The sequence below is a fragment of the Aedes aegypti genome, chromosome 3 (assembly GCF_002204515.2).
Source record: "Aedes aegypti strain LVP_AGWG chromosome 3, AaegL5.0 Primary Assembly, whole genome shotgun sequence".
Lineage (NCBI taxonomy): Eukaryota > Metazoa > Arthropoda > Insecta > Diptera > Culicidae > Aedes > Aedes aegypti.
Genome location: NC_035109.1, coordinates 93459669 through 93486586, shown reverse-complemented (window position 1 = coordinate 93486586; position 26918 = coordinate 93459669). Strand labels below are relative to the sequence as shown.

Sequence of the window (26918 nt, the reverse complement as noted above, 5' to 3'; positions counted from 1 at the left end):
GTCTTTAAAATAAGTAATGCACTATTAACATCATATGAAAAAAACAGTACCTCCCATAAATTTCCCAACTTTGCAAAATAAACTTGTATTTCTAGCGAATTTGTTTATACTCAATTGATTTATCTCAATCCTCAAATGATTGAACAGCAATACGTTCCTGCAGCTTTGTAGCAATTTTTCAAATGTCACGTTTTACGAATAATTAAACTTGGTTAAATACAGGTGAATAATTGCGCTGGTTGATTTATGAATGTAGTCACTAATTTAAGAAGAACTATTCCATGTTTTCCTTTTTCTTCAAAAATTTCAGAATCTTGATCTTTTTCACAGTCATCACTTTCTTGAGCATTATGGAGTTCTTAAGTGCCTAGAAAAGCAGATAAAGTCATTTTTTAGCCCAAAATAGTGGCCTGTATCCTCGTTTAGATACTCTTGGATACAGGCAAAATCGTTGGAATTTGCAACTGATTATAATGTAGTTTGAACCAGGAGAGGTTTTATCTGCATCCATATGCCTTCCTAAAGACAAAAAAATGACAATATTTTTCTGTTTGCGTTTTAGTACCCTATTCACTTCCACAAAGTTGTATATTTTGACTATGAATGTAATTTTGTAGAACATAGTTGCCATAAAAATTTTCAAAATTTGTAGATATTCAAATCAAACGACATTTTGGGGTTGTTTTATGAAATTTCTTTGTTATTCGGAAGGGTGACTAGATAAATGGTCGGTATATTTATCAAAGTTGTTTCAATTACATTTATTTACAACTTTGTCAAAGACACCATATTCGAAAAACGTCAATTGAATAAGTTAAAATTTGCAGCGCCACCGGCAGGAATCTGAACTAAGTTTTCTGGTTACACCATACCGATAAAGGCACGTTTCAACACGCTACAGAAACAAGTTCACGATTTTGGGCATTCGTCCCACTGTGCAATGATCAGTTTGTCCTTGGTTACGGTGTTCAATCAATTCAAAATATGTTTAGGGTAAGTGATCCATTAGTTGTGGCTGTTCCTATAGTTGCGATAGTGCCATTTTCACTGATTTTATTACATTTGCCACAGAACCGACACTGCAAATCGACGTATTGGCTTGTTGACACACGGAATAGTTGAAAAGAGCGTCCAAATTGTTTCAAAAGTGATGAAATATAACTAAATTTATTGAAACTTTTCTTACTTGTACCAATAGTTGCGGTAAAGTGTTCCTATAGTGGAGGGTCCCATAAGAAAAACCACGAATACCGCAACTATAGGAACACAAATTATAAAAATATACCGCAACCAAAGGAACAGTGTAATCCAATAATGGAGGTATTATTTTTCACTGATATGCCGTGGGTTACTGCGATGAAATATGTTTTCTCATTTAGTCAATGGTCGTTACTTCCCGTTACAATATTAACATCCCAGACAACCAGAATGTACGCATAACCTAATCACCTTTTGCGTTATGCGATGCTTATATGTGCAAAGTTTCACGTATAAGATGTCGCGAAAAAGCCTTATACGTACAAAAGTGGAGGCGATATACGTGCATATTTTATATGATGAAACATAACATGCAATGCGAGTGTGTAGATTTTCTTGCCAATTAGTATGTACTCTTATGCGACTTAATTTATGATAACAAAGATTATTTGACAGCTGTTACGGATTGATCCGACTAACATTGTACAGGCATACGGGACGAAATGGAATTTACGTATGAACTCATGAAATAGCGTTTTATGCGAGGAAACTCATCATTCCAACGATTTCATCCACCATGTAGTGCGGGAGTGAAGCCGTCTAGACAAATAAACGACTTTTTTCGTATACTGCTATGCGACTTCTGGTTGTCTGGGATGTACATTAATTGCGCTTCTTGAATTTAGACGATCAAATGAAGTTCAATCGTGCTTAGTACCTCCAGTATTGGTACATTATTTACCCTACATGCTATTCAACATAACTTGAATGTTTTTTTTTTACAGTGTTAAACATATATACATTACATGCCAGCATATTTTTGTTTTAAAATGAATTAATTATCGTTGCCTCAACCTTTTCCAATATTGCACAAAGTAGAATTACCGTTCCATTTTAAAAATTAACGTTTACCTGGCAAAAGTTTGAAACACATGGCATTTTTCGTTGAACATGAATGATTTTCGATTGTTTTTGAAGTCGAAACGATTTTTTTACCCATATCAAAAAACGTATAACTATCTCCAAGGTGGCATCCATTTATTACGTAACGCTAAAATTGGAAATATTCGACCCCCTCCCCCCTCCGTAACGCTTTTTGTATGGAATTTTTTAAAATTTTGTATGAGTCGTAACGCTCGAGCCTACCCCCTCCTCCCCCTTCGAGCGTTACGTAATTTGTGGATGCCGCCCAACAGCTTGTCAGAAGGTTTGGAATTTGTTGAATCTGCAAGTTGTAGTCAAACAAAATTTAGTTTTAAAGAACAATGAGGGGAAAAAAATTGATAAAACTAGTTTAAACTCTTACCAGCTACATGTTTAGACATATTTGATGTTTTTGAAGACTTTTTGAAAAAAATGATGTTAGCATATTTGAAATTGGCTGAAATATATGAAATTAGTGCAAACTACGAACTGACGAACATATTTTATAAATTGGAAATTCACCTAAAAATCTAGTGTATGGTACATGTCGCATTACTCCATTTCCATCGACAGCTAATGAGGTATCAATTTCTGTACAGTTTCTGTTCAGATTCCTCAGAAATTGATTCAAAAAACGAATGCGATGAAAATATTCCGCTATTTACACCTTTCGTAGAGACTTACATCTCACGAAGGCACCCTTCCTATCAAACCCAATCATTTGATTTCTGGGGAACCAAATCGGTAGTTCTGACCATATTTCACCATGAAATGAAACTCTAGTCCTGGCCTAAGCAACCTTTTTGAATAGTGGGCCAAATATGAGAAACCATTATGAGCGACAGTCCGCATTCACATTTCAACATTATCGAACAAAATTCAGCCAGTGAAAAAAGTTTTCTGGACAAACTGAACAACAGAAATCAACTGCAGCAAGTTCATGAATCTGTAAGAGAGTTGATCTGATAATCTAACTCGGGATTTTATGAAAATTTTACACTGAAATTAATTAGAATCTAGTCTAGAAAGTCCATTCCGGTTTTTAGACAATGATGTCCAAGATTTTAAAAGAATCAACTCAGAGTTTTGTTAGAAATCGTGAGTACGAGAAATTCCTGCTCTTGGTTTTGGGAGAATCCTACCTATGAATCTGTAACAGTTGTGCTTAGATTTCCAACAGAATAATTCCCTTAATTCACTTTAAAATCAATCGGAATCCAATCTGGGATTATACGATAACTCTGTCCAAAATTTTGTTTGAAATATGTCCCGGATTCGATGAAAATCATTGCAAAAATTCTATGAGATTCCAAGTGTTCCATAAAAATCTTGTCAAATATTATGTGAGAGTTCTTCGCAAGACTTTGTGATAGCTTCCAGTAAATTTTTCAGTAAAACTGTGTATGTTGTGAAGTCCCATATGTACCTATTTCGGCTTTAGGTTAGTCCCCGCCAACTACAAAAAAGGGGATTTGAACTAACTGCAATTTAGGTTAGAAATTTGTTAGTTATCAGCATTCACGTGAGTCCTTTAATCAACAGTAATTGAGGAGTAGGTGCTCGGGACTGCCATATTCGAAGTCTTTTAAAGCATCTGCTATGTAAATTAGACTTAATTTCAGAAACTGTTGCCGGTAACAAGGATTTTGTTCTGTGAATCCATATAAATTTCCAAAATATATTATCCTAGTCCGATGAGACTAGGATTCATATTGGTAGAGCTAACCCCGTAAGGCACAACGAAAAGGTGATCTACCCGCGTTACGGATCACCCTATTGAACATGTAGGGTAGACACAGTTGTGACACACTTCGTCCGCCGTTTCGTCGCGTCGATCGCTCGCAGTCGCGCTCTCTCTCTCTCTCTTTCTCGTCGATCGCTCACATATGTGGCCAAAAGATGTCGCTCTCGCGCGCGGAGCCGCGGTCGTGTCGTGATGATGTAGCAGCATCCCGTTATGCCCCAAAATGTCAGTCAGCCAGCAGCAGAAGCTGCCCCATTGGCGGCGATCGCTATCACTCGTGGCATGGACTTTTCTCTGTTGGCTGCTGACCGCAGTTGGTGGAGGCGCAGAGAGGGAGAACCACCGTTAAAACGTGACACCGGCGAGAAAGCGCATTTATCGACGACGACACCGGTCAATGCATTGGGATGGGCATGGATTCACGTTGGGGGCCAATACTGGGCCCGTCGTCGTCGCTTTGTGCTGTCCATCCATGGCTGTAACGAAGCCGATTGCTCTGGCTGAAAAAGCCATTTAATTACCGTTTGACTTTGATCGCGCACGTTCGATATGGGTTGATCTTTCTACCTGGACGATGACAATCCATCGGAATTGGAGGATTTGATCGATCCTTTTATGGTGCTGCAGTGAATTTTGGAGTGATTCACTTTCATCATTTCAAAGATAATATTGCTATTCACTTGAGATGGCACAGAATGGAATTTGCAACTCTCCCTGAGTTTAGCCAGTTGTGAAAATAATATAAAATATGGACATGTTCAAAATCCATGACTTGTGCCCCCGCGTGTTCTGATCCCGCTCTAGTGTCACAATAGGGTCCTAAAATGTTTGATGAAATCTTGTTTTTATTTAATACCACGAAAGAGCATGTTACTACAACTACTTTAGCAATTTTTCCCGCTCAAATAACGGCTATATCATATCTAAACTTTAATTTAAAAATTGGGTCCATCAATGAACCTTGGCACTTTTGATCATGTTTGATGTTCACTTTGTCGAAAATAAAATACCACAGGGCTTTTATTTTTAACATTGGGTTTTTTCCTATCTGACATATCGAAAGAGACACGGAAAACAAAACACACCCAAAGTTTAAGTTCAAGCCAAGGTGACAATAAATAAACAAACGAAAAAGATTAAAAATTAAGTAAACATGTGTTTTTGGCCTAAACTTAAGCAATTGGCACTAAAATTGGGACAGGGCTTTAAGACCCTATTGTTAGAGTGAATGAATTCAGTACATCAGTGGATAAGTCAAAAGGCCAGGAGAAGAGGATGAACTTGTCACTCATTTACTTGTCAATTTTCATGCAAAATTGACTTTTTCTCTGCTATAAATTAATTCTAGGTGAACCACTTCCCATGGCCTATGGACCAATGGACCGATGCATGAGTTCACTAATTTGATGTTTGAGCGATGTTGTTTCCATGGTCACATAAATAACCGCTCAAACGTCAAATAAGTGAACTCGTGTATTGGTCCGTAGCGCCCGAGTGGCATTCGATTTGACAGCTTATGGGAATTCACTGATCGACGATACACCAATGAATGATTCAGTGAGTGGGAATCCGCTCATTCGGATGAATGCATTTGATGAGTGAATGCCGAACGCGTTCGTTCTTGTCTTGCAGATACATGAAGATCGATTATCACTTCTATTCGTGTTTGTCCCGATTTTAGCTTTCTCGCATTAGGGTCCTAATCTTTGGGATAGCGCTCATACCATTACGGTTCGGCTATTACTTGGCATTAATTCAGATGAATATAATGTATCTCAAGTAGCATTTTTTGGTGTTAAACGATCCTTAAACTGATCCAAAACATAAAATTGATCTTTAAAATCATAATAAAATAAAAATTAGTTTAGGAGTTCTTAGTTCACCAAAAAACCGAAAGAAAACTTGTTTCAAAAAAAAAAAAAAAATTTCAAAAGATGGTGGTTTTGTCACATTTTCTAGTGAAATATGATTCGGATATGGTATAACTTTTTGAGTTGTGATTTTTCTTGCGAGCTCCATCCTTTCTTTTAATTTGGCATCTCTTCCTTAACCAACATTCCATGTATCTGAACCAGATCCCACTGTGCACTATGGTTCCATCTCTCGGTTCCCGTCTTTGCCGGAATCGAAGTTGAACGTTTTCGATGGAACCCACGCAATTTTTGAAGCCAAACTCTTTAGTTGAAATTATACGAATTAAGCTGAGCTATATCGAGATTTGGTAGAAATTGAGCAGATTGAACAACGTAACTAGAAAAGCCACAATTCAATCTTTTCTCGAGACTTTTCAAACCAGCTAATCTTGAAGCACTTTGACAGTTCTTTTATGGAAATGACAGCCCCGTCCATGCACTGGTTCTCCATCGATGTAAACAAATGTATAGACGGAACTGGCCAGAATGAAAAGGCCTTTTGTGTTGTCAGATGGATCGGGCCCTAGACATCCAGTCTACTGTCAATCGGTGCATTTGAATTAGGGCATGTCTGGTTTGACCCAGAGCGCATTTAAATAAGAATGGCGTTAATGTCAAAATTGGAACAGCGGCAGACTGTGATTTTCATACAAACCGCATTTCATTGAGCAGAAGATCTGTCAAAATTGAAACATGACGTCACTCTTCTTTATAGGTGCTCTAGTTTGACTTTATTAAAATTCTAATATGGTGTTTCAAACTAAAGTTTAGATCGCTGTTGAATCTACGACGAAGTAGGCGTAGTGCTTAGAATGCGTAAAAATTCTATTACTACATTAGATTCCTCGGTACTACGCTCAGTACCCAAGTTTATTAGATCGCAGTAAACTGTTCTCAGCACACCTAATATAATTTTGAATTACTGCATAATTTTAATTAACTTTAAACTGAATATGAACATCATCATTTGTTGTCTTTGGTTAGATCGCAGGCGAAAAATTTGACACCGTGTACTTATAGCTTTACGATCTGGAAATCACCCATAACACGTGTCGCTGATAAATTGAATTACACGGTAAATCAAATCCATTAAATATCACCCCTACCCAATTTTCCACCAGTGTTAAGTTCTATCAACAACTCCAACAATTAACCCTCAACGGTGTACTGCAAATTCATCCCGAAATGACAGCCACTCATCAAAATGATGTTGTGAAACCGACGAGAGCATCTATCTCTAAAACCCGTACCCCGTGTTCACGGTTGCGGATTCAAATTACCGCCGCTCGGCAGAACCTGTTGGCTGGCTCTCCGGGCTGTCCACCACGGACAAAGTATATGCTCCCAAGGTATCGAGTTTCGTTCTACCATACACAGAAGAAAAAATGTTCAAATTTCAATAAAGTGTAAAATGAGGACTCCTGTGAAAAAAAAAACAATATTTCTGTTTTTTTTCACGATCATGTAAATTTAAGCTAATATGAAATTAAATTTTATAAGAAATTGCTTGAAGTTTACATGATTGACAGTTGAAATTCGCTTATATTTAGATGCTCCAAATATGAGCATCGCAATGAATTTAAAATTATATTATTTTTTTTAGCTGTGCAGTAGCAGTATGGTAGCCCTCGAGTGTAATCGCAGACGAGTAACCTCGAACGCCGCGCCCGATGTCCTCTTCTTCTACCCATTACCAATGTTCGCGTTGCCATGCAGCGAAAATTCCCATGCAACCTCGATTGCCGGGGTAGAGCGCCATCAAGCGGAACGGAGTGAGCAACCTATGAAAAAAAAAAAGGACGAAAAGGTTTTCTGTTTCGAGACCAAAACCAAAAATAACAGGTTTCATTCACTAAATAATAGGGCCCCTCATATAGGCTGATGCGCTGACGAGGGGACCCGAAACCGTCAACATTATGTATTTCGCATACGGTCTGCTGACGGACGTGTGTGATGGACGAGTCCTCTCAACCAAAAAACCAGTTGCCGTGGCGGTTCTGACAAGTTTTTTTTCGACAGGAATCTTGCGCTTAATAATAGCAATTACCGGAATGGTTGCTGCCACTTTCGGGAGAATCGTGATTGCATTGGCCGTTGTTGTAACCAACGGACCGGAAGATGTGCGCCGAAGGGCCTGGCGAATTAAGTTTGACATTGAACCTGACAGTGAACAAAGAAAGTTGTCAAATTGTGCAGGGCTACCAACTTAGCAGGCTGCAGCAGTTCTTGTTTTCAAGTCGAGTGCATCGGACAATGCTCGACTGCAATTGGGTTTTAAATCATGAAAAAGTTATAATCTTGTAGCTAGGTCGAAAGAACTCATTTTTTCTAAGTATAACACAATCTTATTACCTTTATATCGTAATTTTGCTATTATAAGTGATTAAATAGATTTCAATATTTATCTTAATGTTGTATGGGACTTTAACTTTGACCAGTCTTGTCGTTTACAAAATTTTATGAAGAGGTGAAAAAGAGAGGAAGATTTTTGTGCAGAGCCCCATATAGTGGTAATTTCCCGTTTCGGTTTGTCGCAGTTTGCGGTGACAACTTATTGGCAGCGGAAACGCTGCCACGCTTGCTTCGATCGTCGCCAAAAACAGTGATCGAGCCAACCACAAAACCTGGCGAATCTCCCGCAGTGCGAAAATTGTTTTTGTCGGTCAAAACTGTCCAAATGTGGCATAACCAAAACAGTGTGCAAAATGCCAAGGAGAAGTGATATATTTCGGTTCGAATCGTTCACGGTCAACCCAGATAACAGATGCTTCGAAGTCTGTGCGTCTTTAAGTGCTACACGCTAAAAAATATATCACAGAATTCACTCCAACACAAAATTGGTATAATATTTTTTCTGAAAAAAAAGAAGAAACCAGCACAGGATCAGCATTTGTATACATTGCACAAAACTAGTGTTGGTCCACAAAAGCCCAATTTTGTTTGAATCGTACTAAATTCTGTGTTATTTTTAAGCGTGTAGAGTCATTGTGTTCTCTTTCTCCATTTTGGTCGCCATGACTCATTCGTTTTTTTGTTCCTAATATTTTCGTCTCTCTGCTGCTGTCGACCGGAAACAAATTTAAATTTATTAGTGCAAATTCCGGGTAATTCGGCTCTGCCCCAGTTCTGCCCCCCTATCAATCTACGCATCGGTACGGACAGGGGCAACATTGTGACATTTGAAAGCTAATATTGCACTTGTCCCGGCCTATGCGTGGAGTTGGCATTCAGCGTTTACCGGCGAACTGGGGTAACCCTAGTGGGCCTATTTCGTATATTATTTTTCTTAAACTTGTCAGCGAATGAGACTAATCTATTTTCTTTTCGTTTCCATTTCCAGATTTTGCTTATTTCATCACATTGCCTCAAATCAATCGCTACGCCTAAGACTGAGCAACAACAGAGAGATCTTCGAAAGCAACAGCCTACTTAGTTTACCCTTCAAGTTATTCGTATGCCTACTACGTTAAGATAAGCAACCAGTAACAAGAATCACCAACCCCATCGCAAGAGCATATTTGAAACAAGAGGTAAGCGTCCGTCCTTTGAGGTTTAAGGTAATTTGATAAGTTTTCTAAATGAATCACGTTTCTGAAGAGCACCAATCAGCTCCCTGTCAAGCCGAATGCTATCGAATGACAGTTTACTTGGATCAATTTTGTTGCAAGTGGCAAAATTTCGGATGGTGGCGTCATGCTTATCGTGTGTCACTAATTGGAGCTGGCAGGTTGATCGAGGTGATCTACCGAGCCGAACAGAAGGAGCGTTTTTTGTGGTTGCCCACTTCTTGGAAAATGGAGCGGATGTGGGTTTCTTTTGGCGATGTGCTCTCATTTTTTGGGTCTCTTTTTCATCTTTGTTAATGTCTGCTTCAAAAAAAAAAAAAAAATCATTAAATATTACAACATTGTGCAATTTTTTGCACTGAAACTGGATATAATTATTTTTATATTTTGTCTGTTTAAACGAGGCTTAAGCGCTGTTGCTCGCTATATACATCATGAGTCACAAAATTGTTGCCTTCGAAACTACAGGTCCTCCCTTAGAATCTGACAATTACTTTGCTTGAGATTCTTGAGGGATCTCAGTAAAATTTAGTCCTGAAGGATGTAGGAGATCCTAATTTCTTCATATGGTACCGCAGAGGTCGGGGGATTTCTCCCGAAGTGCTTAGAAGATTTTACCCGAAGTGCTTAAAAGATTTTACTGAGATTCTGGCGATGTCCTTGATGGATTGGGAATCTTTGGACTGCTGCTGATGAGGTTTGGAGTGTTGCTTGATGTATTTAGGTGCCTTGCTAGATAGATGATTGTGAAGATCTTCAGTGAAATTTTGGGTTCGAGGAGGAATACTAGTGCAACCCATGATCTTAGATACATTTTTGGTAAGGTATATGACAAGATAATTGGCATATTTCTTAAGAGATTAAATACTGATCTGTGGTAGATTTGGATTCAGTATTGTTTGGAATAATTCGAATGATATTTGTATGCAGTTTGCGTACATTAAGACATGCTGCTTACAAATATTTGAGAGTGTTTGAATAATGTCAGCTTAGTGACATTTGAACACACGAACACTCGCATACTCTCGTCATACACAGTTTGTTTTAGTTGTCCCTCAAGAAACTTGCACACAAATCATTCAATAAATTTGCTTGGACTATTCCTAATTTGATGCTTAAGAAAATCCCCGATGGAATTATCCCGAAATTCTTCATAAACTAGGATAGTTCTATGGCAAGTTCCTCCCGAAGAACTTTATGCGAGATGCTTAGATAAACCTGACAGACACCTTTAGCAAATTTCTAGAAAGATATTGAAAAAATCCTAATGAGACTCTTGACGGATTTGAGATTTTTTAGCAGTTGCTGATGAAATTTATGGGATTCTTGATTTAACTTTTGCTGTGTATAAGATTGATCTAGATTCATGCAACAGAAATATAACAACGAACCCCTCTATAATGAGATTATAGTTTTCCCAGGAGTCCCTCAATTACATTAGAGTTCTTAGAAGATCTTACTTTAATTTGTCTCTTAAGAAGACCCACGGCAGACTGTTCCCAAAATTCTCCATGAAATTTCAGCGGATTTCTAACAGATATTTTTGGCAGATTCCTTGACAGATATTGAAAGATACCGCATGATATCAATAATGGGTTCGAGATGCTGGTGTGATTCATAATGTTGCTTAATGCAGATTTATTGAGAGATTCATGGAGGACCACTTGTATAAACCTTGGCAAATGAATTGGATTAATTTCTGCTATGATTGGTTACAATATCATTAGAGATTTCAGTATAACCTGTGAAATACGATTCTTGCTCTATACGTGGTGTGGTGGTGGAAAAAGCTAAACAAGATCATAATATGTTGTTCTAAAGCAATTAATAACGATCATAATCAGTTATTGGTTTGTTGGAGATAAAAGATTAAAGATCAAAACTAATATCAAAACTTAGTATATCTTGTTAAGATGGTATAAGATCAAAACAATATCTGGTAATTTTATTCATTGATCAACAAAATATTATCTGGCAGATGGCGAAGATTACAAAAAAAAAAACGACACGTCGACAATTAGCATCGAACCCTCGACCTCACATTTCTACACAGAGATGCTTATAATTCCTAAGTAACCAGATAGCACTTTAATTCGCCTTACATGCCAATAACGTGCTATAATACAGTTGACATGCCATATATTGTCCGTATAATTGCCCTTCAAGGCCAGAAAGGTGAATTAATGGGATAGTGGTTACTTGGATTTGGCTATGCCTCGCCGCTGGAAGACGAAGCAAACAAGAGCATCATGTTCTTCGCTGTTTGAGACTTCTTGTTGCTCGTAGAGGTGACCCCGACGCCAAAGATTCAACAAGGATTTTTCCCAGGTATTACATCAGAAGTTGCTCTGGGGATTTCATCTGAACTTCTTCAGTAGATTTCATTGGGAATTTCTGCAAGGATTCCATCAGAAGTTTTTTCATGGATTCTGTTAGAAATATTTCTAAGATTTTATCATAAAATCCTACTGGGATTCCATCAGAAGTTCCGGCAAAGATTCTATCTGGAATTCAACAAATGCGTCCAGGGTTATTCTGGGTTTCGTCCGGCTATTTATTGCCGATCCCTTCTGGAATTCTAGTAGGATTTCTCCCGGAATTAATTAAGGGATGCCTCCATAAATAATTAATCCTTAAGAAAATCCTTCCCGAATATCTCCAATATCTCGAGGGTTATCAGGAATTTCTCCAAGGATTATACAATAAAATTATTATTAGGATTTCATCACCGGAATTACTCAAGACATTACTTCTGGAACTTCTCAACGGATTCCTCGCGGAATTCATCAGGGGATTCCTCCCAGTTATCAGGAATTCCTCCAGAGATTTTACCAGAAATTTATTATGAGGATTTCATCACCGGAATTACTCAAGAGATTACTTCCGGAATTTCTCAAAGGAATTCCTCGTGGAAATTCATCAAGCAATTCCTCCAGGAATTCCTTAAGGAATCAATCCCGGAAATCCTTAAGTGATTAATCCGGATGTTTTCAAGGAAACTCTCACGGAATATATTCAGGGATTTTGAGGGGGAATTTGATGGTTTTCAGGAATTCCTCTAGCAATTTAACCTGAGATTTCTTATAAAGATTTCAGTGATTTAGGAATTCACCAGTCTTTCATCCAGTGTCTCTAATTAGGAGTTCCACTTGGGATTCGAAGCAGAAATTTCTTAAGGGATTCCTGAAGGAGTTCCTAACGGATTCTCTAAAGTTATTCCTGGTGGATTTCTTGGAAAAAAACCCTTCAAGGAATACTGGAAGGAATCAATGGATAAATTCTTTCAGGAGTCCTTGGAGAAATTTCTGGTAGTTTTTACAGTGATTCCAGGACGGACACCTCGTAGGGTACTTTCAGAGATACAAGAAAAAGTTCTCGAAGCAAATGAATGCTAAAATGAATTTATTGAAGATTCCCTAGAAAAATATTGGAAGATAACCTGGGGGAACCTCTCAAAAAATTGCAAGCGGAATCTTTAAGGGAATTCCTGGTGATACCCTGTGTAGGAAGTTTTGTTGAATTCTTTTGCAGTATTTCTAGTGGAATCCCTGAAGGCTTCCTGGTGGAATCTTGGAAGAAGTTCTTGGTGGAATCCCTAGAGGAACTCCTTGATAAATCTTTGGAGAAATTCTGGGTAGAATTATTGTTTCTGGAGAATATCTCTGGATGCATTTCTGTAGGAATTTTGGAAGGAATTTCTATAGAAAATCGGTGAAGGATTTTCTGGAGGAATATGCTGGAAATTGTTGGTGGAATTTTCGATGGAAATCCTGTATAAATTTATTGGAAAGGATTTTTTGAGCGATCTCTTTAAGAATTTCTAGAGGAATACCTGGTGGAATCGTAGGAAAAAAATCCTGATAGAATCTGTTTATAAATTCTTGAAGTTTCACTGATGGAATTCTTGTATAAATCTTGGATTTGTTGGTGGAGTTCTTGAAGGAAACATTGGATGTATTACTAAAAAAAACCTCGAAATGTTTTTGTTTAAATCGCCGGAGAAATCTGTTGAAAATTTACAAGAAATAATCGCTGAAGAAATTCCTAGTGGAAGTTTTGAAACAGCTCCTTGTGGAATTTAAGGAGCAGCCGTGGGAGGAAGCCCTGAAAAAAGTCCTGGTGAAATTCTGGTGATGAATTTTTTGAGGAATCCCCTGAGAAGTATCTGAAAGAATTCGTGATGTGATTCCCGGGTAATTCGTGATGGAATCCTTGGAACTAACTTCTAGAGGAATTCCTGAAGGATACTTTGAAGAAATTGTTGTAGCAATCTCGGGAGGAGTTCTTGGAGCCCTAAAGAATAGGGTTATAAAGCCCTATCCCAATTTTAGTGCCGAACGCTTAAGTTTAGGCCAAAAAGACATGCCCAAAAAAACTTTTTTTGTTTATTTTTGATTTTGGGTGTATTTTGTTTTCCGTGTCCCTTCCAAAATGTCAGATACGAACAACCTCAGTGTTAAAACTAAAAGCCCTGTGGTGTTTTTGCCGACTAAGCGAACGTCAAACATGATCAAAAGTGTCAAAGTTCATTTATGGACCCAATTCTAAAATTAAAGTTTGAATATGATATAGCCGTTATTTGAGCGGGAAAACTGCAAAAGTAGTTGCAGTAACATGCTCTTCTGTGTTATTAAATAAAAACAATATTTCATCAAACATTTTAGGACCCTATTATTGAAGAAATTACTTGAGGATTTTTTTGGATAGACATTGGAAGGAATCAGTTGAGGAAATCCTGAATAATTTGTAGAGAAACTTTTGAAGGAATCTCTGGAGTATTTTTCCCGGAGGAACTTATGGTTGGATCTGTGGAAAAAAATTTCTAGAAGAATTATTGATATTGATTGGTCATCAAAAGTAAGTTTAGTTTGCGAAAGTTTTTCAAATTGAAATGAATATTTACAGTTTCCTGTGCCTTAAATTGCAAAAATCTTGTCAGTTAAGGCCCAAGTAAAAATGGCACAAAAGTCAGAACTGAAAAAGCAGTTTTCTCCTTTTTGCTGCTGACAAGTAATTTTTCGGCCCATCTTGATGCATGGGAAATTTCTGCAAGGAATCGATCAAGAATGCGTTTTTTTTTCTGATCGCAGTACGCAGTTGAAAAGAACTGTCACTTCAAATGGGAGTCGCTGTAGAACATTTCTGCAAGGAATCGGTGAGAAATTTCTTTAGCGCTTCCTGTTCAGTAGCAAATCAGGCTTAAACCAACAATTCGAAGAAAGTAAAAACACACACCTGTTTTATTTGGCAAATAAAATAGTTGTGTGGTTTTAGTTTCTTTGATTTGTCTATTTTAAATGAGAAAACTGCTTTTTCAGTTTTGAATGTTGTTCCATTTTTACTTGGGCCTTAAATGATTGCGGTGATCTTTCTTCCAAAGTTATCACTAGAAATTTCAATTGAGATGCATCAATTCCTATTTTAAAAGAGCGCCATCTACGCATTTTAGATCACCTATAGATCACCTATAGAAACCTAGACCACTAAAAGATTCTGGATAGAATGTTTGAAAACATTCACATAGCCATTCCCATATCGATGACATCTTAAAACAATCCCCGACAGAGTTCCCTCATAATTTAAGAGTTTTCCTGGAATACTTCTTGCAAATATAACTGGAATTCCTAATCCATACCCATATTTTCCAGGAATTATATTTTGAAAGTTCTGCTCTTTCTTACTACGATTTCTGTCCAAAAATCGAAGAGATATTCTCCCTACAGCCACAGAATGCGAAAAGATAACAATTACTAGACATCACGCTAGACTTGCCGAGATTCAAAACATGCGAAGAAATATACACGGAGAAATCAGACTACCCAAAAAATAAGTTCTTCAAACTCAAATTTTAGTAAACTGCATTTAGTTTTTACCCACGGTTGGGTTATTTCGCTTCTCTCGCAACAGAGATGTTGTCAAAAACAGAGAGAAACGCACCGATCCAGCGTCAAAGTCAAATAGAATAAGCCAAATGTAGGGTTTTTTGAGTTTATCTAACTTTAAGTTGTTTTAACCCACTACGGGAACTTGAAAAGCTAACGCTGGATATTTTTTTTTTCACTGAGTTGTTTCGCTGTTGTCAAACGAAAATTACTTAATAGTAGCTATATTTGGGTTATCCCACGAAAGAGCCGAATTGCGTCAAAAGAAGTCAAAGTTGGGCTGATTTGTGGCTCCGTGTAAGCACGTGGTTTATCTGTCAAAACCGTCAAAACACTGCATATCAATGAAAATGTACAGAAAGGTGTGGAGAAAGAAGTAATGGCTATGTATTAGTAAAGAGAAATAAGTTTTTTCTCTTTACTAATACATAGCCATTACCTATGAGAGCTCGCTCGCTTGTAATTGTGAAACATATTGCACCGTACACGGATGGCACGCACACTAAATGTCTTTTTCCTTACCTAGGTAAATATTCTCATTGACTGGATACCATTAGCACATGTCCTTTATGCGAATATATAAACCATATAGTGCTCATTTATTGCCTGTATGCACCAGGCTTAGAAGCTTCAATGATGCAGTAATAAGTGTTTACTTTTGTAGCGCTATTATAAGGCCTGTGCCTATGATGCTGATTCAGGGCTTGTTATTAGTGCTTACTTGGGTAGATCCAGAGGGAACTATACAGCCACATCTTTATAACTCGATATTAAAGGGACCATCGAGTTAGGGAGGTATCGAGTTACAAAACACAGAACCAGTGCAAATGCGATCCAAGGGACCATCGAGGTAGCCACGAAAACCAATTCTTACTCGATATCGAGATATGGAACATCGAGTAAGGGAACTCTCCCTTACTGTATATTCTTTATGAATTGTCGTAAATATCAATGGTGGAATCGTTCCGAAGTATTGGTCGGATTCGAGAGCTGTGAGATTCTATATGATTTTTTTCTTGGATCTTTATTGGAACAATAGAGAAGTTTTAAATCCTTACTATTACTATTACTAATAGTAAAGTTTATATCCCAAAATGATTCCTGACAAATATCTTGTTAAATAGCTAACATCATCCCTGGTGGATCCCTGACGCATTTCTGTCAAGATCTTTGGAGAACTTCTATAAATAATTTTGGAAGATTTCCGATTAAACTATAAAAAGAATTTCAAACATTTTTGTGGTATTCCTAAGAAATTTTTTGACACATCTAGAAAGGCTTGTTAAAAGGCTGGATATGGATCATCTTTAGAAGAGTCTTAAGGAGATCCTATCCTGACTCTCCTAGGATCTTCCACGGGATTCACTCAAGTTTTCATCTCTCGCATTTTCCACCACTTCATGTCTGAAGTGGTCACAAATTTCACAAATAGTTGAATGACCTATTGTTGGTTGCTATCCTTCTTGATAAAAACCTGAAAATCAACGATGACTGCAAGGGCTGTGAACTATTAAGAGCAGCGCTCGATAGATCTATTGCAACCGAAATCATGATCATCAGGAATCAATTACTGGTTCTCACCTTCCATTCGCGCGCATCATTCGTCGAATTATTCTTTGCCCTCACACCTACCGCTCGGATCGCTCTCGGATAGATCCATTTCAATAAATAGCCGCGAAATAATTGGCGCTAGTGCCAATTACAGCGTATTAATTAACGATCGAGCGATGCCTTCCCTTTACGGGCAAGGAAAAACCATTTTGTAGCAGAATTAGAATTAGAAACACTCATGTGGTGGATCTTTATGGCTTTATACGGCTCCGATGGACCTCAGCGGAGTATTAGATGACCGACCCTCTGCGTACGTTATCGAGGGGGCCCTGATGGTGGTTCAGGCGGAAGCCCATTTCACACGGCACTTATCCGGTCGGTCATTATTGACCTGCGCAAATCCACCGCAATCTCGCATCTTCTCCCATACCAGACATCCAGGCGAAGAGTCAATAAGTTTAAGTTCGTTACGCGCCCGCTTGTACTTAAAATTGTAATTAAATTAATGCGGGATTGGTTTTACTGCTGGATACGACCGCAGCTCGGCTCTGGGTTCAGCTCTACGACGGCGGTCAACGGATTCATCTAACGGGAACCCTTTGGGAGTATCGTGAAATATCAATCTCGCGATGAGCCAGTGCTTAGCTGCGCTGCTGCAACCATGACAGTGCGCGTTTTTTTTTCTGCACAAAAACCTTGGTGACGACAATGGGTGAATGTTGGCGTGTTGGCAGAATCGACATCATCATCATCCTCCTCATAATCATTCCTACTGAACATCGATTGCCAAGTTCGAGGCTCTCCGCGATGGCATTTGGTGGGCATGAGTGTAAGCAAAGCGGCAGTGCCCCCTTTTCCCTGGCAGAAAATAAATGTATACTGCCCATAAATGCATAATTGTCCCATGTGAATAGGAAATCCAGCAAACATGGGACTGACATGCATTTATAGGCAGTATACAGCATACATATCGATGAAAAATTGCATAATGATATTTTCTGGAGTACTTTTAATGAATTCTTGTTTTTATTTAATAATACATTATTTAATATTAAGCATGTTCTTGCAACTATTTTAGCAATTTTTCCAGCTTAAACAATGGCTATTACATATTTATACATTAATTTAAAAAATGGTTCCGAATATGAACCTTGACACATTTGATTTTGTTTGCCATAGGGCTTTTAGTTTTAACACTGGGGTTGTTCCTATCTGACATTTTGGAAGGAACGTGTAAAACAAAATATACCTAAAACACAGACAAGCAGACGTAACAGGTAGAATAATTATCAATTTAAAACATAGTCAAGTGAACATTTACGCCCAATGCTAAAAATAAGGTACAGTGGGGGAAGTGTATCAGTGGGGTAAGTGGATCATTTGTCAATATAAAGCCTAAATACTTGGATATGTTGAATGTTTCCGCACCATTGCTTCGTTTTAGGTTATATTCTTACGCCCACACTGATACTATTGCAAAACTGCTACTACACGTACACTAACACAAGCAAACTTGTTAGCTGCAAAAAGTAATTAATTTGAAAATTGTTCTCCATCAATCAAACATCCATTGTATCTCTGTCTAAAATCAAATTCTATTATTTTTTTCGACACATGGTGAGCATTTCAGTTCTAATTGAATGAATCACAATGAAAAATATGTCATTTTATGAATAAATACAAATATATTGGACATGGTACACTTACCCCTACTTTTTAGTGGGGTGGGGTAAGTGGATCAAGAATAATTATCATTTATTGGCAGACTGCTTAGGAGAATTTTAATAAGCTTTAATACCCGCATATGTTGTTTTCCTTTATTTTGTTCCATTCCCAGCTTGAATTTGTTAAATTGACCATAGAAAATTTGAATTAATCCACCTAAAACTTTTTTAACCTTTCTGGTATAAAAAAATATAAAAAGAATAATAATTTCAAAATTCACACGAAACTTTTCGTGGTTTATCTAAGCTGAGTTGTAAAAGAGCAAAATATACTAATTTTCCAATTGAAAGCATAGTCTCATACATGATTTGACCATATAAATTGTTCTAGACAGATGATACACATATATTCATAAATAAAACATAAGGATTTCAGTTTGTTATTCAAAAGTAAATGTAACTAATATTTTTAAACCAAGAGTGCTTTTCGAAAATATCGTTAGGAATAATCCTACAATACTTCTGTATAACTTATGCGTATAAATGGAAGAATTTTCTCCAAATTTTTCTAATTACAATGTTTTTTTTTTTGTTCTAATTAGTATGAACTAATATATACATACTTTTTATTATATTTTGATTAAATAAAGATACTTTTTAATTTTAAAGTAATAAAATGTAACATTACTAGCACTAATAACAAGTGCGAGGGTAATATCATTCTTATTAAACATAATCATACTACATTTGTTTCGAGAACAGATTTTTTTTAATGGTGATCCACTTACCCCACCATGGTGCGGCAAGTGGATCATTTGGCGCAAATTTTCAAGTCTCTCATTCTCAATACATAACAATCAGAAAAATCGAAATAAATGACGATTTGAAGTATAATAGTCCCTTATTTGTTATCCACAGAAAAAAGTTTGAGTTAAACTATTCAAGTTAGCTGTACATAACAATGAAATTAACTATTGATTTTTCTGTATCCACTTACCCCACGGTACCTTACTTCATTTGGCCAACCGTGAACTAGATGGCGGTAGTGAGCAAACGTCAAACTCGAATAAAAGTGATGCGAGCGCCGCGAGTAACCCGTCGTCCAACTACTAGATATAAGAATTGGACGCTATTCTGCTGTCCGATGAAAATAATCAGAGTGTTACGTCTGTTTGTCTGTGCCTAAAATGTACTTAAATTGACACCCTTATGAAGAATAATGCCTTTGGGGTCGTTCGTCACGCCCCCCGATCCTGACTACGCCCCTGCCGGTGGGTGACTGATCAATTGCGGATGTCATTGTCATAGGTCCAAAGCATGGTCGCGAGCCACGAGAGGTGGATGAACCGCCGCGCAGTCAGTTCTGCGCGCATTCAATTGCTAATGGCTCGGATGTGGGCTCGGATTCTCACAACAGAGTGGTACGCAGAGAGCGGCCATCAAATGTGCCTGGTGACACCTTAATGGTGATGGGAATTTTCATATAAACAACAAAATTACCATGCCTATTACCAGTGCTGTTGAATACGGAAAGATGGCACTCCCATCCCATGTGCGTTGGCTGAATAAGGCTGGGAACCCATCTAATTCCGACGAGTTGTAATTTGTTAACAAATTCTTCTGAACGGTAATGGCGGAGCTCCTACCTATTTCAGCCCGTAAAAGTCAAATAAATTTAATTGTTAAATTGTCCCGGTCTCCCTGATACTGAACGCGGAAGCAACGCAACAAACAAGCACAAGTAAAACAGGCACCAATTTGAATGGGGGGAAAATGGGCAAATGGGCAGCAAATGGGAATGTGATGATTCGGATGATTAACTTTCAGTGCGTTGCAGGCTGGGCTCATCTTATGGCTAACTATCAATTGCAAGAAGCGTGGGCTTTAGTAGCGGGTAGACGAGCGGGGTTGAAGAACGTATTAAAACAAGCCTATGTCGAGCTCCGGCAAAAGCGTGGCTTAGATCCATTAGCTGATGAGTCGTGATGCAGGGGGACTTAGTACGAATGAAATTTAACAGTTATAAGGTAGGTGCCATTGCCCTTTTTTCGAATTGAACATGGTTTTGGCTTTCCTTAGCCTAGTGGATAGAGTCCGCGGTTACAAAACAATGCCGTGCTGAAGTTGTCTGGGTGTGATTCCCAGTTTGTCCAGGATCTTTTCGTAAAAGGAAATTTCCTTGACTTCCCTAGGCTAGAGCATAATTATTCGCCTCAGGTATAATCGTACATGCCACACGATATATGAATGCGAAAATGGCAACTTTGGCAAAAAAGCACTCAGTTAACCCCTTTATAAGCAGCTTCATTTTTTTACCACAGAAAAAAATATCCAAATCGTATAACTACAGTTAAACCTCGATGTTCCATTACTCGATACCGACTCATGGAACTATACTAAAAATCAAATTTCATGGTTACTATGATGATCCCCTCAAACAGGTTTCTTTAGCATGGCAGTTCCATAACCCGATATTTCCATGAGTCGATGGTCCCTTCAATATCGACTCATGGAGAGTTGACTGTATGTTGTTCCTCGATATTTTTTGCACCATTTTTCAACAAGTTAATAAAAAACTTTTCTAGTTTTAGAATCTTTGCCGATATTGATCGGTGGTCATCTGGATCCGGAGATGTTCCAAAATTCCTTGGGGGACCGACGCATAGCCATAACTTACGTTAGTTTCTCAGGCAACAACATTTTTTTCGCGTTCGATTCGGATATTCACTCTTGGGAACAAAATTTCAATGAAATGTGAAAACATGAAGCAATTTCGTACAGCCGTTTTTGAGTAATGAGCATTTAGGTTCAAATAAGGCTTGATAATACTCCTCAGCATCATCAGAGTTCGGTGACATACTCTAGAGCAGCGTGCTGCCTTTGCCTCTTTGCGAGGGAGCAAAAAAAAAAATGCTAAGTAGAGAGGCAACGAAAAATGAGAAAGGAAGATGCGACACAAAACACACCAGAGTAAAATTCCATCAAAAAATGATTGCCATCACAACTCTCCGAGGACTGCCTTGTTCGGGCGGGACGCTCAAGAGTTCTTTTGAAGCGCGAGTAAAGGTGAGCATCGCAACAAGGGAGAGAGAGTACCAGAAAAAATCCTCGCATTTTTTTGTACACGCACTCGAATCACTTGAGCTAGCTGTGTTGAAAATTTTGAGTTCAATTTTTTCTCCTCAGAAAAACGGCAAAATCGCCTCTTGTTTGCATCGCAGAGGAGTTCTTATCAAGCCTGGTCAGTATAGGCAACAGGAACCAGCTTCAGCCACGTACTTGAACTCCATTCTTTTATTGGCCAATCACATTGATTTTATATAGGAATGGCCAAATAAGGAACACTCTGGCCAAATTAGGTGTACTTGAGTTAAAATAAGTTCAGATAGATTAGAAAGAATAAATAAATGTAGCTTAAAAAAGGGAAAATGAACTAGTAAACACGAAATGTTTTATGTAAATTTGCTGTGTAACATAACGTATAATCTAATTGACTACAATTGGTGCCACCCGACCAATGGATTACAACAAGATTATAGCAAAATTATATCAAGATTTGTTACAAGTTACAATTTTTGTTAGAAGCACTTTGAGTTGATGGAGGAAATTTTAACAAATATAAAACAAAATCAGTTACAAGAACAAAGGCTGTTTCAAATTTGTTTCAATTTAAAACTTAATTATAACACAATTTGTTATAGAAAAAAAAATGAAAACATTGCCTATTACAAATTTTGTTATAATTCAGTTATGGAAAATCAACAAAATGATTTATATTTTTGTTTGATTTGTAACATAATGAGTCACATTTCTGTTTGAGTTATAACATATTTTGTTTCAATTTTGTTTAGTGTAGAGGATTTTTTTTTATAATTTGTTATTTTAACTACTAACCAGCAAAAATTTTGATATATTTTGTTAGAAAAATCGCGCTAACTGAGTAACATAAGGATTCCAAGACTTATGGCATCATTGATCTCATATACAGTTTCAATATTTTCTCATGGAAAGTCTAAATTTTGTTTAATAGTGTGATCTTTAAGATGCGTACAAGAATCTTTTAAAACTTTTGTTAAGGTTAACGGGTCTAATTTCGAATAATCTTTTATGGGATGAATTTGAATTATTCTTGAAGAATTGTCGAAAACCAAATATGGTCATAAATCATTTGCAATGGAGAAATACTATTACAAATCTTGGGTAAACAGGTAAAATTATTCTTAAAACGTTGATAAAACGACTTACAATTTACATTATCAATGCACAGATAAAAATATTTAAATTTCAATGTAGCGTAAATAGAAGAAGATAGTAAAAGTAAACCAAATTCATCTATTGTTACATCATCACGTTTAATTTTCAACTAAAAATGCTTGAATATTACATGATCGTGTAAATTTGAAGTATATTCGATTGAAAAATAAGCGATTTGACGTTGACATTTCAGTTTATTTTGATGCTCCATATATGTGCATGAAAATAAACTGAAATTTACAACATATTTTTAGCTGTGTGGTTTTGGAATCCATAGAAAGAATTTGAGTGAGAATATGCTGAACGTTCATGGCAATTATTGTTCAATGATTTTAAATAGTGAAATTTTTAACCCTTAAAATCCCGGGCCGAACGTTGACTTTTTAAACGGCCACAATTTGGATACCGGTAGAACAATTAATTTGAAATAAATTTTGAAGTACATGCGGTCCTTACAAGCCTGATTCCTCCCGTGGACACGAGGGGTAAAAAAATGGCATTACACGGATATCTAAAGATTCCGATGAGCTAGAAGGTTGGCGTCTTCGATAAAGTTGTTCAGCAGGTCAAAGCCTATATGGCCACAGAGAACAAACGTTCATCTTTAATCGTCAGTGTGTGTAAAGCTTTGTTCGGGGCATTTCAATGTATGTCGTTAGGATTCATACAAATATTACGTAACGCAAAATTTGCCAATTTTGGACCCCCTGCCTCCCCCACGTAAAAGCATTTGTATGGAAATTTTTAAATTTTTGTATGAACCGTAACACTATGTCAGACCCCCTCCCTCCCCCTGTTGCGTTACGTAATATTTGAACAATCCCTTATGCTCCTGCTACGCGGCGCTGTCATCAAAATATGGGAGCTTCAATTTTGCCGCTTTATACACTTTGGCGCTAGTTTCACCATCAAAAATTGCCACTTGTCGCTAGCATTGCTTCGTGTGCCAATGTGTGTTGACGTTCACTAGTGCCATCGTGTGGTCGAAACGAGTGTGTATGTCGCGCTGTCTGCGTTAGCGGCGCTGATGATTGACTCTAACCTTTACGCATGATTTTGATGGAATTTTGTACGAGCCTCCATGTCTGTTCTCTGTGATATGGCGATGGAATATGAAATTGAAAATTAATCCGCTAGGTGGTGCTAGTAACAAATTTTCTTCGAACGTCTGTATCTCAAAATCCTTATCAGCTAGAAGGTTTGTGTCTTCGGCAAAGTTGCTTAGCGGATCAGGGACTATCTGGAGGGGAAAAATCTAGTTGAGAATTTATCCGCTAGGTGGCGCTAGTAACAAATATTTATTCAATCCTCTAAATCTCAAAATCCTTATTGTTTAGAAAATTGGTGTCAGATTAAGGGCTACATGACGATGACAAATAGTATCGAGAATTCATCCGTTTTTGGCGCTAGTAGTAAATATTATTCTACTGCCTATTTCTCAAGATTTTTATCACCTAGAAGGTTGGTATGTTCGGCAAAGATGTTCAGCAGATCGAGGGCTATCTTGTGGTGGAAATTATGACTAGGAACACATTTACTAAGTGAAGCTAGATAGATTTTTTCTTTGCTCTTCTATATCTCAAGAACCTTGTCTACTGAAAGGTTAGTGTCTTTAATTGTAAATCAATCCTCTGTGTGGTGTATATATTTTCTACCATTCTGTATCTCAAGATCATGATATGATCACAGAGAACAGACGTTCATCTTTTCTCGTCAGCGTGTGTAAAGCATTGTACTGGTCATTTCAAAGTATGTTGTTATGCTCCTGTTACGCGGCGCTGTCGTCAGATTGAGAACGCTACAAATTTGCCACTTTTTACACTTTGGCGCTAGTGTCGATATCAAAAATTGCCACTTGTCGCTAGCGTTGCTTTGTGTTTTAATGCATTTTGACGTTCACTAGTGACATCCTGTTGTCGAAACGAGTTTGTATGTCGGGCTGTCTGCGTTGGCGGCGTTGATGGTTGATTGGAACCTTTACACATGGTTTAGATGGAATTTTGTTCTAGCCTCCATGTCTGTTCTCTGTGATATGATAGAGGATTGGTGTAATCGGCAATGTTAATCAACACAGATCAAGCGTTTTCTGTTAGGGAGAAATTTATTTTTAAATTCATTTGTTGGTTCAATAACAATTTGTTTCAGATTTCTATATGTCAAGATCCTGATGAGCTAAAAGTTTGTGGTCTACAGTAAAAACGTTCAAATGAGAATTTACAATCCATTTTGGGGCAAAAAAGATTTTTTTGTTGTTATTGATATTTATACATTAAAACTGCTGTTTCGCTGTTCAAAATGCCAGACGTTTTCCAACAAATCCACACATCTACTGATGATCTCCCTTGAAATTAAGAGCATTGAAACTCTTTTACCTAGCGGCGCCTGTCGTACGAATTCTCAATTAGACTCATCATCATCAGATAGCGCTTCAGCTGCAAAACACCCTTTGCCGATGACACCAACCTGCAAGCTAATGAGAATCAAAAGATTTAGAGAATTGGAGAAAATTTATTACTAGCGCCACCTAGTGGTAGAATTTTCAATCAGATTCATCATCGCCAGATAGTCCTTAATCTGCTGGACATCTTTGCCGAACACTAAAATTGGGAATTCTTGATCCCCTACCTTCTCCGCAAGGCTTTTTGCATGACAATTTTCTAAATTTTGTTTGAGTCGTAATACTTAAGCCCCATCAAGCGTGTTACATAATTTGTGGACTGCACCTTATGGGAAAGCTTTATTAGAAATCCACGAAAAAGTAATTTGAATGATTTCTCAGCAGAAATCAAGGAAAGTTAAGCTTTTCGGTGTAATTTCAGGTACAGTTTGAAGAAGTTTTTTGGCAGATTTTTTAAATGTTCTCTTAGCAAATCTCTTCAATAAATTTTTGGGACTACAATTTCGAGGTAAATCATAAAGAAATCTCCAAAGAAAATTAAGAGTCCGCATATTTTTCTAGCAGAGCCACAATAAATTCTTCTAGGAGTTTTGATGTTTCTCAACGAATTCTCGATGCCAGGAATCTGTTTGAATTTTGTTTGCAATTTTGCACAAAATGTATGAAAATCCTGCAGCATGGCCAATAATTTATTTAATAAAAACTTTGCCTTTAACTTCTGGTATAAGGAGACGCCTAAACAGATTTCGCTAGAATCTCTTCCATAGGCTCCACCAGAAATTCTCTCAGAAGTTGTGCTAGTTATTTGATTCGAAATTATGTCACTCATAAATTGAGGAAGCCGATAGCAAGGTGGTTCATTCTTAGGCTTTTGTATGAGAGTTGCTTACTCCTCGTCGTCACCAACGACAGAGATATGGGACAAGTCTCCAACGAGAGATGCGCTGGTACGCCTATTAAACTGCTGAAGAGTTGGAAAGAATGATTATGATAAATCCTACACATACATCACGAGTACTTTGAAGTGAGATGATGCATTCTGGAATAATATGTCAAATTTTTCAATTCTTTCTTAGTAATTTCGAGTGAATTTGTTCAAATAGTGCCATACAAAATTCCCAACTGAAATACGGGCGACTACTTCAAAAAAAAAAAAAAAAAACATTAAGTATTTTTTTAGCTTTTCAAATGTTTATCCATGTTTATTTATCGTTCAGTCTTAAATAAGGCTTAAGTTTAAGCTTAGAAATGTCAACAAACTGCAGGCATGTCTACAAATCTGTATTACCGTAAGCTGGCCTTTCTAGGCCACTTCTAAAATAAAAATCTTCCTTTGCCCATAATGATCAAGATCAATTGAAATGTGTTACTCCTATTGATGGGTTTACGTGTTTTGGCCACACCGGTGTGTGATGGATGGGATTAAGAGTATTGAGTAGGTGTGTGATTCTGTCTCAAGAAAGAATCGCAAGACAAGATAATCTCTCTCGAAATCTGGTATGAGCAACATTCCGATTATCTACCAAATTTCAAGAAAAAATCCACAAGATATCAGCCTGTATTTACCTTGTAACGAAATCGGCATCATCCATCGCAACATTTTGCACATAATCACCCCGCTGGGGATCATCATCAGTTAAACGATTAAAAGTTTGTCCTATACCAGACACGCAATACCGCCACCTCTGGAAACAGTTACCTCTGAGATAGTTCAGATCTCGAAGTGCGTCACAATCTTACACGGTTCGGCAAGTGCCAACAAGAATTATGGACGAGCTTGGGAAAGTTGACGCCACTGTTTTGTGGTTGACGCGTGCCACCCCAG

General features: G+C 37.6%; 1 protein-coding gene across 1 annotated transcript in view; it reads left to right on the top strand.

Annotated features, from left to right (window-relative positions):
• LOC110679221 overlaps positions 1-26918 on the top strand; it is a 68478-nt gene that overhangs the window by 20973 nt on the left and 20587 nt on the right. Inside the window, exon 2 of the mRNA XM_021853361.1 lies at positions 9119-9308. The gene's annotated coding sequence lies outside the window, so the exon portion shown is untranslated. The remainder of the gene's footprint in view (positions 1-9118; positions 9309-26918) is intronic.